Source organism: Danio rerio, chromosome 7 (assembly GCF_052040795.2).
Source record: "Danio rerio strain M-AB ecotype USA chromosome 7, GRCz13ab, whole genome shotgun sequence".
In the NCBI taxonomy this organism is placed as follows: Eukaryota; Metazoa; Chordata; class Actinopteri; order Cypriniformes; family Danionidae; genus Danio; species Danio rerio.
In genome coordinates this window covers 38,170,838-38,182,938 of record NC_141027.1, presented here as the reverse complement: position 1 = coordinate 38,182,938, position 12,101 = coordinate 38,170,838, and the positions used below count along the sequence as shown (strand labels likewise).

General features: G+C 36.0%; 1 long non-coding RNA gene across 3 annotated transcripts; it reads left to right on the top strand.

Moving 5' to 3' along the window:
* The first annotated feature begins 3,657 nt into the window (after window positions 1-3,657).
* LOC141375406 (uncharacterized) lies at window positions 3,658-11,745 on the top strand. Of its 3 annotated transcripts, none has more exons than XR_015495975.1 (3): window positions 3,661-3,726; window positions 4,379-4,998; window positions 5,213-5,670. It is a non-coding gene; the product is annotated as an uncharacterized LOC141375406 (long non-coding RNA). The 3 variants fall into 3 exon arrangements; XR_015495976.1 differs by having other exon boundaries at window positions 3,682-3,726; window positions 4,802-4,998; XR_015495974.1 differs by lacking the exons at window positions 4,379-4,998; window positions 5,213-5,670 and adding an exon at window positions 10,706-11,745 and having other exon boundaries at window positions 3,658-3,726.
* Window positions 11,746-12,101: the final 356 nt, after the last annotated feature.

Below are 12,101 nucleotides of genomic sequence, written 5' to 3'. Positions count from 1 at the left end.
CTATAGATGAAGTATTTGGAAGTAATTTGCTTTTCCTCCTGTAGACAAACGTCATAAAAACAATGCTTAGTGGCTCAATGTGTTACCACAGTGTTTTTAAAAGATTAAACACTTTATTGATATTTTACACAGCCAAGCATATGTGGTCAGAACACAAACGAGTCACAATGTAACAATGTATTAAGCGTTTCTCCAAAAGAAAAGCCTGTCAAAGCAGGCATCTGTAGCTCCGCTCATACTCATACTCCTCTTTGCCCTTGTTTGGTCACCCTGTTTGGTGCAATGACGTGCAAATAAAATGGCAACAGTTGGCCACGCCTACTTGTAGCTTCATTTGCACTCTTCAGAAACCTATGAGTGACGGATACAACGTCCATATTTTTTAAAGTTTATGCTCAAAATCTTTTACGGGTTAAAATCGAGGCTAAAATCATGCAGTCTGAACTCATAACATACTATCTATTTTTCCTTTTGCTATGCAAAGACTTCTGCTTGTTTAAACAAATAGATGTTTTGAAAGGCTTCAGGTAAGTGTTTTATTTGTTTTTAAATTCTTGTAGTGTGAAGATTAGGGCCAGTGCTGGATCAGCTCATAACTCATATGATGACCCCACAGTATAAACATCACACACTGAGCTTCAGCATGTAAACAGTAGAACTTCCAAGGGTGTGACAAGCTGATGTCATCAGGACAGAATGTCATGGTCATTAGGCTGTCATCAACCGCACAGTATGTTTTATAGTAGCTTGACTCCTGCTTGTTCTACAAAATAACTGTAACTCTTCCTAATTATCACTTGTCACATTCATAGTGTAACTTAATCCCCTCTGTTTCCTAACTTATACATCTTATCTTCTCTTTGATGAATGTTGCTGGTTAAAATGTAGATATCTGTAGACTCCCCCTTTATGGTTCTGGACTTCATCATCTACAATATCAAAAATATGAAAAGAAAGATATTTAGAATTGCTATTAGATGAGAGGAAAGATAAAACATAAATGCAAACACAAACTCACATTTTAGGCTAGTTACTTTGTGAAGGAGACCCAGAAAAATAAGTAGGAGGAACAGGAGGTAATCATCAGTCATAGTCACACTGGCTTGTGGAGAACACCCAGTGCCATGTACAAGATACACGATTTTAGACCAGATTTTTGCTCACCAACAGTTGTCTGGAGATTGCAGAGAAAAACCAAAATCTGTGAATAATCAGAGCTCATTCATGTGAGGCCTTATTCAGTCTGAAAGCAATGATAAGATGCCCTACCTGCCTGTCAACCTGTATTTGCATACCTCCACACAGCCCAATCACACATAATCAGCATGTTTCATGATGCTATGCGCATCGAGCAGGAATGGAAGGTAAACAGCAGCTATAATTACATTTCTCCTCAACCAACAACACTTGGCCCAGTAAGAAGACATAGGGAAAAAAAGTCAGTGGTAGAAACTTGTAATGGCCTGTGTATGGTGCAATATGGATAGCCCATTGAAGATTTCCCTCAGTGGTGTTTTATTTTCCAGAAAATGGGTATACTGTCCTTTACAAACAAAATGCCACACAGGGTTAACGTTACAGAAATAACGGAAAATAAATGGAGCAACAGTACATTACCCTCACATACATGCAGGCCTCGTGTCTAATGCAACCAGAGCAAAAACACAAAGAAGTGTGCATGCTCTTAAAAGGGTCATACACCTACTTACTCATTTCAAACTGCTACAACATACAAATGTCTAAATCAAGAAAAATCTAAAAGTAGAATTAACAATAGTGTTGCTTTTCTACCTGTGATCCCTCTGATTACTCTCTACTCAGCTTTCGTTATCTAGCCTAAATACACCCCTAAACCTCACTGTCATTATAGTCACCAATGTAACTCTTCCAGTTTCATTTGATTTAACCCGGTAATTCTGCCATAGGTTGCAAGGGCACTATGAAGGATACTAAAGGCTCTAGAATTTGTAGCTAGTGCTCCTCTTGAAATCAGAGGAGTGAAGTTTACTTGCCCAGCTACAGTAGCTGGCCCCCTAAACCTCATTCACTTGGTTACACCAATGTAATTACTCCAGTTGTAGTTGACCCCCTCCAAGCAGGACTTAAACCAATGCTTTTTGCGTGGGAGACAGACTCACTGACATGTATACTAAAGATTCTGAAGTTTCTAGTGTACTTCCATCTTGATCATGGCACCAGCATATCCCCTCTGGTTCTACTGAACTCTCTCAGTGTGGGATTCAAAACTACCAATTCTGACCAGGAAGGCTGGCATGCTAACCATGACGGTAAAGACTATAGCCTAGTGTCTGCACCTCTCAGGATCAGTAGGATATGGTTTGCTAGCCGGCCTCTGTTACATTCACTCCCATCTGGTTGGGACACCAAAGCAGCATCAATCTCTAATGCACCTCTCAAGATCAGGGGAGAAAGGTTTACTTGCACAGCCATCCGGTGCACTCACCCTCTTATCCTCACTTCCATCTGGGTCATGGCACCAGTTTAACACTGCATTTTCTACTTGACCTTGTATGATTTAAACAAGTGTTTCTGGCATGGGAATGGGTGCACTAACAAAGGTGCAAAAGACTGCAGCCTCTATACCCCATGCAATTCTCCAAAACATCACTTGCATCTGGGTCACAACTCCAATTTAACACCTCTGGTTCTACTTGACCCACTCCAAGTAGGATTCAAAGCGGCAGTTCTGGCAAGAGATATACATTAACAAGTACAGTAAAGACCGTGGCTCTTGAGATAAGGGGAGTGATGATGGTCTCTGCATGGCATCAGTGTAACCTCTTCAATTCTAATCAACCTACTCTGAACATGTCTTACCACTGCACTGTAAATCCTAATAAGTTGAGACTACTCAAATGATTTAAGGAAAGTGATTCCCTCAGTTTGTTTGAGTAATGGAAAATAGACAACTCAAATAATTGAGTTGATCATATGTGTCTCTTCATTGAATTAACCTAAATGTTTAAGTACAGATAACTTAAAATGGCTAATAGACTAATCTTCTAAATTATTCAGCTTTCATTTTTTAACAGGGCTGTTTACATCGAAGTTGATATATAGCCGCACCATGTTGGTGTTTTATAACATCTAATTTTTAAGAGGTGGGTCGTAACACTCAACCCCCAACCTGGAGGACCAGGACATACACACATAAACTACCGATAATTTAGCTTACCCAATTCATCTATACCACGTCTTTGGACTTGTGGGGGAAACCAGAGCACCTGGAGAAACCCATGTGAACATTGGAAGAACATGCAAACTTGGAACTATGGGACTATGTCACCCCTGCATGTATGTCAATTAGGAAAAATGTATATATTCATTCAAATATCTACTTACTAATTGAACTTGTCTCTTTTGTCAAATGGGTTCAGGTAATGCCTCTAACCGGTTATTACATACTGACGTTATTTATCTCCTATGGTCGATGTCACAGTATCATACTATGGCGAAGGAGGCGAGGGCGAGTAAATAAAACGCTCCTACTTAAAAGGTAGAAAAAAATGCACATAATTATGCCGCTATTTCCCTACTAGGGAGAGATGCTGTAAAAATCCATCTCTGCCTCTCTCTCTCTCTCTCTCTCTCTCTCACACACTTTGGACATTTGACCCGCTGTGCTGGCCTGTTTGCGAGGTTACATTTCCTCTCCTCCTGGCTGTTAAAGCGACACTTGTGGATCCAGACACAAGCTTGCCTGAGGTAAGAGTTTTCTACACTGTTCTCAGATGTTCTTAACATCATCAATGCACCGTGATGCACCGAGATATCGAATTGAAACAAATCAATGGCATAATAATCGTAATCGAACGAACCGTGAGACCAGTGTAGATTCACACCGCTATTGTCAAGACAGAGTTTCAAGTGCAACCAATCAAAAACGGAGACATGGCAAATCGTTTAAAGAAATTAAAATGTTAAGTTCAGAGAACTTAAAATATTAATTAAAAGCTTTTTGCTGGCTAATGACTAAGTTAAACACGCCTGTTTAAGTTTGGATGTCAAAACTTGGTATTTTAAGTAATGTCAAGTTATATTAACTTAATATATTTAGTAATGACAACAGCAGGGTTTACAGTGGGAATGAGACATCAGGTAGTCTGAAAACATTGTGTTGGACACTCTACTAACACCATCTCTTCTCATGGTGATTTGCAGACTCTAAAGACTGTGCATGTTCATGTATAGCTTTGGAGAGAGTTCTAAAGGGAGGGTGAGATCTTATGCTTTAAAAGCTTGCTATTGCTAGCCTTTTCACAATTGCCTACCCTAGCTTTAAAGGCATGCACAGTTGTTTATTGACCCCTCTGGGATCTGCACTTAGACGACTATGTGTTTTTTTGTGTGTCAGCAGTTTTGAAGAACCGCTCTACAATCAAGAGCTTGTCTGTACAGATGCCACTGCTTTCTAATAAAAAAACTCATCTGAACAAAAGTGTTTCCTCTGGATATGCTAGATTAATGTTTTTGTTATTGCTCATTATATGTTACTCACATTCCTTCAATTAAAGAGTTAATCAAAGTTAGGCAAAGGCATGTTAACAATCTGCCTTAATTACTTCTCCATTACTTTACGCACACACATACACACACACACACACACACACACACACACACGCACACACACACACACACACACACACACACACACACACACACACACTTTTAGTAGATATATGACTACTATAAAAATTAATGGCAACCTCTTGCTGCCAAGTTTGTCATTGTATCAGCCTGTCAGAACACATTTCTCTTTCTCATGTCATTTGTGCTCAAGGAAAGCTTGTGAACTTCATTCCATGACAGCGGCTTTTGATCCCTGCAAACAATTGGGTTTGGATTAGACTGGATTTTTCCATCTGTTGACTATAAGGGGAGGAGAAGAGAAGGGCAAAGTTCTTTCTTCGATTGCGCTTACAGTATGTGCTGACCCGCTCCGGTGCCAGGCATTCCTGAATCAGCACATGGCACAAAGTAGGTGTACAGTGGGTACACACAGAAGCTAAGAGTCTTATGGACTTGCTGATACTTTGATGAAGATTTGAAGGGCGTCTCAGTGCACTACAACACAGTGACATAACAAGCCCTAGTTTAATAGACCGTCGAATACAAAACAATCTTTGTTTCAGTTTAGTTTTATTATTATATATCATCGTTTTTAAAGGGTTTTACACTTTTATTTTGATAGGACCGTAGAGATTTCAAACAGGAAAGCATTATGAGCAGAGAGAGAGGAAGGATCAGCAAAGGACCCTGAGCCAGGAATTGAACTCGGGTCACCGTGAGCACATCGATGCAACAGTATGTCGGTGCACAGTACCACTAGACTATTGGCACCGCCAGTTGAGATTCTGAGTTATCTTCTAGAACAAGTGCAATATTGTTGAAAAAATATCAATGCAATATTTAATGAAAATTAGAGCCAGATGTATTCTAATTCCTTCATTTTTGTAAGTGCCTTCACAACAGAGTGTACATTTACTTCAAGGGGCAATATCTGCACTGCAATATCTGGAATTGTTTGACAATGTTGTTAACTTTAAAAGTGCATTTTTTTTAAATAACCTTGTTAATCTGTTATCATTTATATCAAATATTAAAGTTTAACCACTCGGCTTCATTGTGCAGGGGCATTTTCCCCCATTAGCTTGTATTTTTGTGGCCATTTCTTTCCTTTTGTTTGCATTTTCTTGCTATATTTGAGACCCTGTTTAAGGTATTTAATTTAGTGACTGTTTTTGCACTGAAAAGCTTTCAAAATCACCTTACACAGGCTGTGTGACAACATGCCCATGTTTCAAAACACAAGACAGTTGTATATGTTCCTGGACTGAATGTTGCAAGGCATTATTGCTTAGGTTTGGCAGTTAACCAAGACAATCGCTAACATATATTACATACATTTATCACTTTCAAAGTGATCATATTGAAACTGAATGAAAGAGTAAATTGAAATAAAACATAAGGTTAAAGAACACTTCCAGCAAAACATTAAAGTTCAGTTCCAAACACATGCCATGTGGTATCACAATCGGACACTATTAATCACTTGAGCTTGGAAAGCATGTTATGTTCTGGTGTTTTATTCGTTTGACCATGAGACCTGTTCATAAAACACACGCATGACGACATTGCCTGTCATGATCCCATAAGTTCAGTAAGCAGGGTTTGCTTTCGTGTGAATGGTGCATAAACTCTTCTACCTCAGTTTGAATGCTCAGACCGAGCTTTTAATTAATATAGCCAAGCATCACCCAATAACTACCATTCATCTTTATCTCTTGACAGCATAATAAGAGGACATGGCCTTTGTGTCTGACATCAATGTTCTTCTGGTTTCTTTATAAGTGTGGTGGAACATACATTTTGCTCGGTTTCATTGATTATGTCACTCTGAAAGATATTAAACAGTTTGATTTGAGGACTGAGGCGTGCTCTTCGGTTATTTGTTTTCAAATAGAATCAAATGGATAATTATGGTTCAACCCAAGTATTTTTGTTATGCACATCATGTAAACCGAGAGATTATTGCAAACCAAACCACAGATCTGTGATGCGATATGGTGGTTTATACACTGAAACATGTAGCAGTAGGAAAAACACGTTTGCAGTCAAGTCTGACACTGGATGAACAGTAAGGCAGTTGGGACAGTCTTTGTCAGGCATCATTTACAGTTGAAAGCTAAACCTTTAACATATTTGGGCAGCTGTAATTGTTTTCAAGAGTTGCAGCAAGAGCTCTGGACTCAAGCATATGCTTCAGGTTGTGAGTGCTTTGGGGATTTTACTGTATTTCATGTCAGTCTCAAAGCAGCAATGAAGAAGCGAAGTATAACTCTGGATTATATCAGGGCCAAGTTGGTGAAATGGTGCTATCAGCTTTTAAACTCGTGGGAATACACACAAACACACACTGCCATCCATTAAATATCTTATCAGAGGTTGAAAACCAGAGGCTAGTCAAGAAGGCTTACGCTTTAAGATTTCATACTGCTTTTGCAATGTTGTAAATGTCTATTTTTGCACTTTTATACATGGTTGAAAAGTAATAAAATAATCAGTCTTTAGTTTTAAATGTATTTACAAACGAATGGAGAAGGAAAGCACACCAGCCTGATCTCACGAGGAAACGTTAGTATTTTACGTTTTGTCAGTTTAGTGGCTAATTCGTACGAATTCTGTCATATGAAAATGTACATGGCACCCAACCCCACCCCTTACCCCAACCATCATTGGTTGATAAGCAAATCGTACTAAATTGTACAAATTAGATTGTACGAATTCATAGGAATTAGCCACTAAAGCAAATTGTTGCGAATTGTTGTGAGATTGCGTTGAGCACACATATACTATTCAATTATGTAAATTTTCTTTGTATTTCACTACTAAAATTTAGAAAGGAATATACTACACATTTGTGGTATATCATGATGTAATTGACAAAAGATCCTCTATGAATGTTTCACTAGAAATGGGCTAAAATTTCTTGTTTTTCTCTCAAATCCTCATACCTCTTTCCAGGTTTGTTTTCCCATGGATGCATTAAAATATAATCAGTGTTTTACTCAATGTTCTCTTCTCAAAGTTTTTTAATTAATACAACGTATATGCATATGTTCTCTTATAGGGATATATAGGATATCTCTAATAATGCTGCATGCTTTTAATGTTCAGTGGTTGAAGGCTTTGTAGAATAATGTCACATTTAGAAAATGTTTAATTGAAGATCCCCGGAGTGCATCTTAAATCTGAAGATCATGACACTTTGTTGTTGCTGGTCCAAGATTAGGGAACAACCTGTGATTCGAGGTTAGATCATCTGTTACTTTAAGTATGTTTTAATGCAACTTAAATTTACACCCGTTCTCTTTAGAATTTCAACTTTTTTATTGGATTATTCATTACTTTTTTTGTTGTAGTTTTGTTACTGTTGTTCTGCTTTTAAAAGCTTGTTGGTGCATTCATAGAGTGAACTTTTATATGCTTGTTTACACTGTAATGGAAGTTAGTCATATAACTGGCTCAAAACTTTATGAAGTGTTCAAAAAGTAGATCGTTTTCAGCTTTCCAGAAGATTTTCTATGTTTGCTATTGATTGGCCAAACTGATAGTCCCACCCCTTCAACTCAAATCATTGGTTGAGCTATATTGCAGTGTTGCATTTACCAGAAGCATAGTTAAATATAGTCTCAATTTCTATTGAAACAACAGTTCACCCATTCAGTGTTTCCCAAATTGGTTTTTCCAACTAAAATTAGCAAACATCATGGTGTGGTTGGATCTGCAACTCTCAACATGTGGTTTGAAGCGTAGTTACAAACAGATCAAGAAAAAACTACAAGATTAAAAAAAATTGTTCACTTAACTTCTTTATTTCCAAATATGTTCTTGCAATTTGAGAATATACATTTTATTCCTTAGACCTACATAACATGCAAACGTCAACCGTTCTTTGATAGTATGTTAGTTAAATTAGGTTTTGTACCTGGTCACAATAATGACCAGTGGGAAAGAGCACAGCCAGAATTGCATTGATGTGTGCACGCACTCAGATTGGGGTTTGGGACACCAAACTTGGCCAAGTCACTTCAATTCACTTTCAACTGATTGATATCATTCATTCATTTTCTTTTCGGCTTAGTCCCTTTATTAATCTGGGGTCACTACAGTGGAATGAACTGCCAACTTATCCAGCACATGTTTTACGCAGCAGATACCCTTCCAGCTGCAACCCATCTCTGGGAAACATCCATACACTACACACTCATGCATTATGAACAATTTAGCCTACCCAATTTACCTATACTGCCTGTCTTTGGACTGTGGGGAAAACCTACACATGAACATGAACATGAACACACAGAAATGGCAACTGATCCAGCCGAGACTCGAACCAGCAACCCTTTTACTGTGAGGCGATAGCACAGCCTACTGCTCCACCACGTCACCCCTCTGATTGATATCAGTTACTATTAACTTTAATACTACCAGTTACAATTGTTAAAAAATTTCCATGAATTGTTAAGAAACATCTCTTATTTATTTAAGATGTGAAAGTAGGGGGTATGTAAACTGATCTAGCCATGTAAAAAAATTATTTTTTATCTAAACAATCTATTTTTGTTTTTCATTTTAATGTTTAAAATTGTTAATTTTGTTTAAATGTCTAAAAGACAACAACACATATAGAGGTTCTAGAAATAAGAAAAAATAATGAGTGTGACTGGTGGGATTAAATTGGTTAATATAGTTAATAATGTATACAGTTGAAGTCAGAATTTTCAGCCCCTATTGAATTTTTTTCATCTTTTTAAAATATTTCCCAAATGATGTTTAACAGAACAAGGAAATTTTCACAGCATGTCTGATAATATTTTTTCTTTTGCAAAAAAATGTTGTTCTTTTAGGCTAGAAAAAAAAGCAGTTTTGAACTTAAAAAAAAACATTTTAAGGTCAAAATTATTAGCCCCTTTAAGCTATATTGTTTTTCTCAATAGGCTACAGAAAAAAAACATCATTGCATAACTTGCCTAATTACCCTAACCTGCCTAGTTAACCTAATTAACCTAGTTAAGCCTTTAAATGTCACTTTAAGCTTAATAGAAGTGTCCTGAAAAATATCTAGTCAGATATAATTTACTGTCATCATGGCAAAGATAAAATATATCAAGTATTTGAAATGAGTTATTAAAACTATTATGTTTAGAAATGTGCTGAAAAAATCTTCTCTCTGTTAAACAGAAATTATTAGAGAAATTAGAGAAAAGTAAACAGGGGGATGAATAATTCATGGAAGCTAATAATTCAGACTTCAACTGTATGTATATATATGTGTGTGTGTGTGTGTGTGTGTGTGTGTGTGTGTGTGTGTGTGTTTGTGTATGTGTATACAGAATATAAAAAAAAACATTAATGAAATTATGAAGTGTGCTACCCACAGGTTAGTGTGCTTGACAAACCACCTGTAGAAACATTCTTCTCTCTCTTAAAAAAATTTAAATAAAAACATTCCCCCTCCTAACGCTAACACTTAATTCTCCTAGCACAGTAGTTTTCCACAGTAGTTCCTTTGTATAACCACCCCTTCTTGTGTGTATTGCCTGTTCTTGTTGAATGCCTCCTCAATTATAAGTTGCTTTGGACAAAAGTGTCTGCTAAATGACTAAATGTAAATGCACTACTTTGATTATCATTATGCAATGTATATAAACACATAAGAACATAAAAATACATAAACAAGTATATATTTTCCTCTAATAATTAAGGTCTAAAATCATGAAATATTTTACATTTTCTGCAAATAAATGCTCTTAACAATATTCCTATATGCATAACAGAATAAGGGGTTGCTCTGGCAAAAAGAAAAGTTGAGAATTAATGTATATATATATATATATATATATATATATATATATATATATATATATATATATATATATATATATATATATATATATATATATATATATATATATATATATATATAATGTAATATATAATAACAATAATATTATTATTATTAACTATAATTGAATATATATATATATATATATATATATATATATATGTATATATATATATATATATATATATATATATATATATATATATATATATATATATATATATATATATATATTTATTTATTTATTTATATATGTGTGTATTTTTGACTTTGTAGATGGAAAGTCTTTGGTTACTCAGTGGACTTGTGAATCAGCACAAGCCGGCCTGCTGTACTGGGAAGTGGTCTGCACTTCCTCTTTCAGTCGGAGAAGCACAGGAGAAAAAGAGAGATACAGACAGTCTCATGATTTGGGGGTGGAGGAGTTGTTTGTAGTGGGACTGTCTTCATTCTTGCTCATACACGCACATAAGACTTATTCCTTCACACACTGCTTGTGTTTATTTGTCTCCGCAGGAAGTAGATCCTCTTACAGAGCATGTGCTCCTGCATCATCATGGCGTTGTGTGTAGCATTTGGTGCTGATCTTATTACAGTCACAGTTATATAAACCTTCAGAGAACAGCTCCGCATAATCGCTCCTTCAGTCTGATTGTGTCTGGTGCACATTGGGGCAGCTGCTCATCAGGGTGAAAGGTGAAATGAGAAACATTAAGAATGCTGTGCAAAGGTTAGCTTGCTCATATTTATGACTGGAGCCTTTTTATACGCTTTCGATGTATTTCATTATTCTGAAAGAAGGAATCCTTTTGTGCGCTGCTGGGGATCATTAAAACACTTTAAAATGTGTCTATCTTGGAGTTGAAATTTGCAATATTCATAAGCCTGAGTCCTTTCTGTTCTATTTTTTAAAGCTGTCAAATGACTCATCATAATTAATCACATTAAAAATCACAGTTTATATTTACACAATGTGTGTATACTGTATATGGATTATAGAATTATGAATTATTAGCCCCCTTTTTTTTTTTTTTCTTTTTAACAAAGATAATATTATCAAACATACTGTGAAAATTTCCTTGCTCTGTTAAACATCATCTGGGATATATTTAAAAAGGAAAAAAAAATAAAATAATAATTCTGACTTCAACTGTATACAGTATTAAAGATGATGACTTTGAAATTTCTCACTATTACCTAATGTCTTATTACCTACTTATTATTAAGAAATTGGCTATTTATCAGTACTTCTAAAGTACATATTGTGCATGATCTAATTCTCCTGCTAACATAACTATTAAAAAGCAACATTTAAATTTTTATTGCATTGCGTGCAGTTTATTGAGATAAATGCAATAGTTCATGTTTTATTAATGGTAAGAATCTTCAAATCTTAAAGTTTGACCCTATGATAAAACAGATTTTGTGTTGTTTAAAATGAATATACGTGTCTAAAAACATGGCATGTTGGTTTTTGTTATTATTTTTTTGCGTGTGAAAATTATTGTTATAAAATAATTAGATTTAATATATATAAAAAAGGGCGAAGCAGTGGCGCAGTAGGTAGTGCTGTCGCCTCACAGCTAGAGAGTCGCTGGGTCGAGCCTCGGCTCAGTTGGCGTTTCTGTGTGGAGTTTGCATGTTCTCCCTCACAGTCCAAAGACATGCGGTA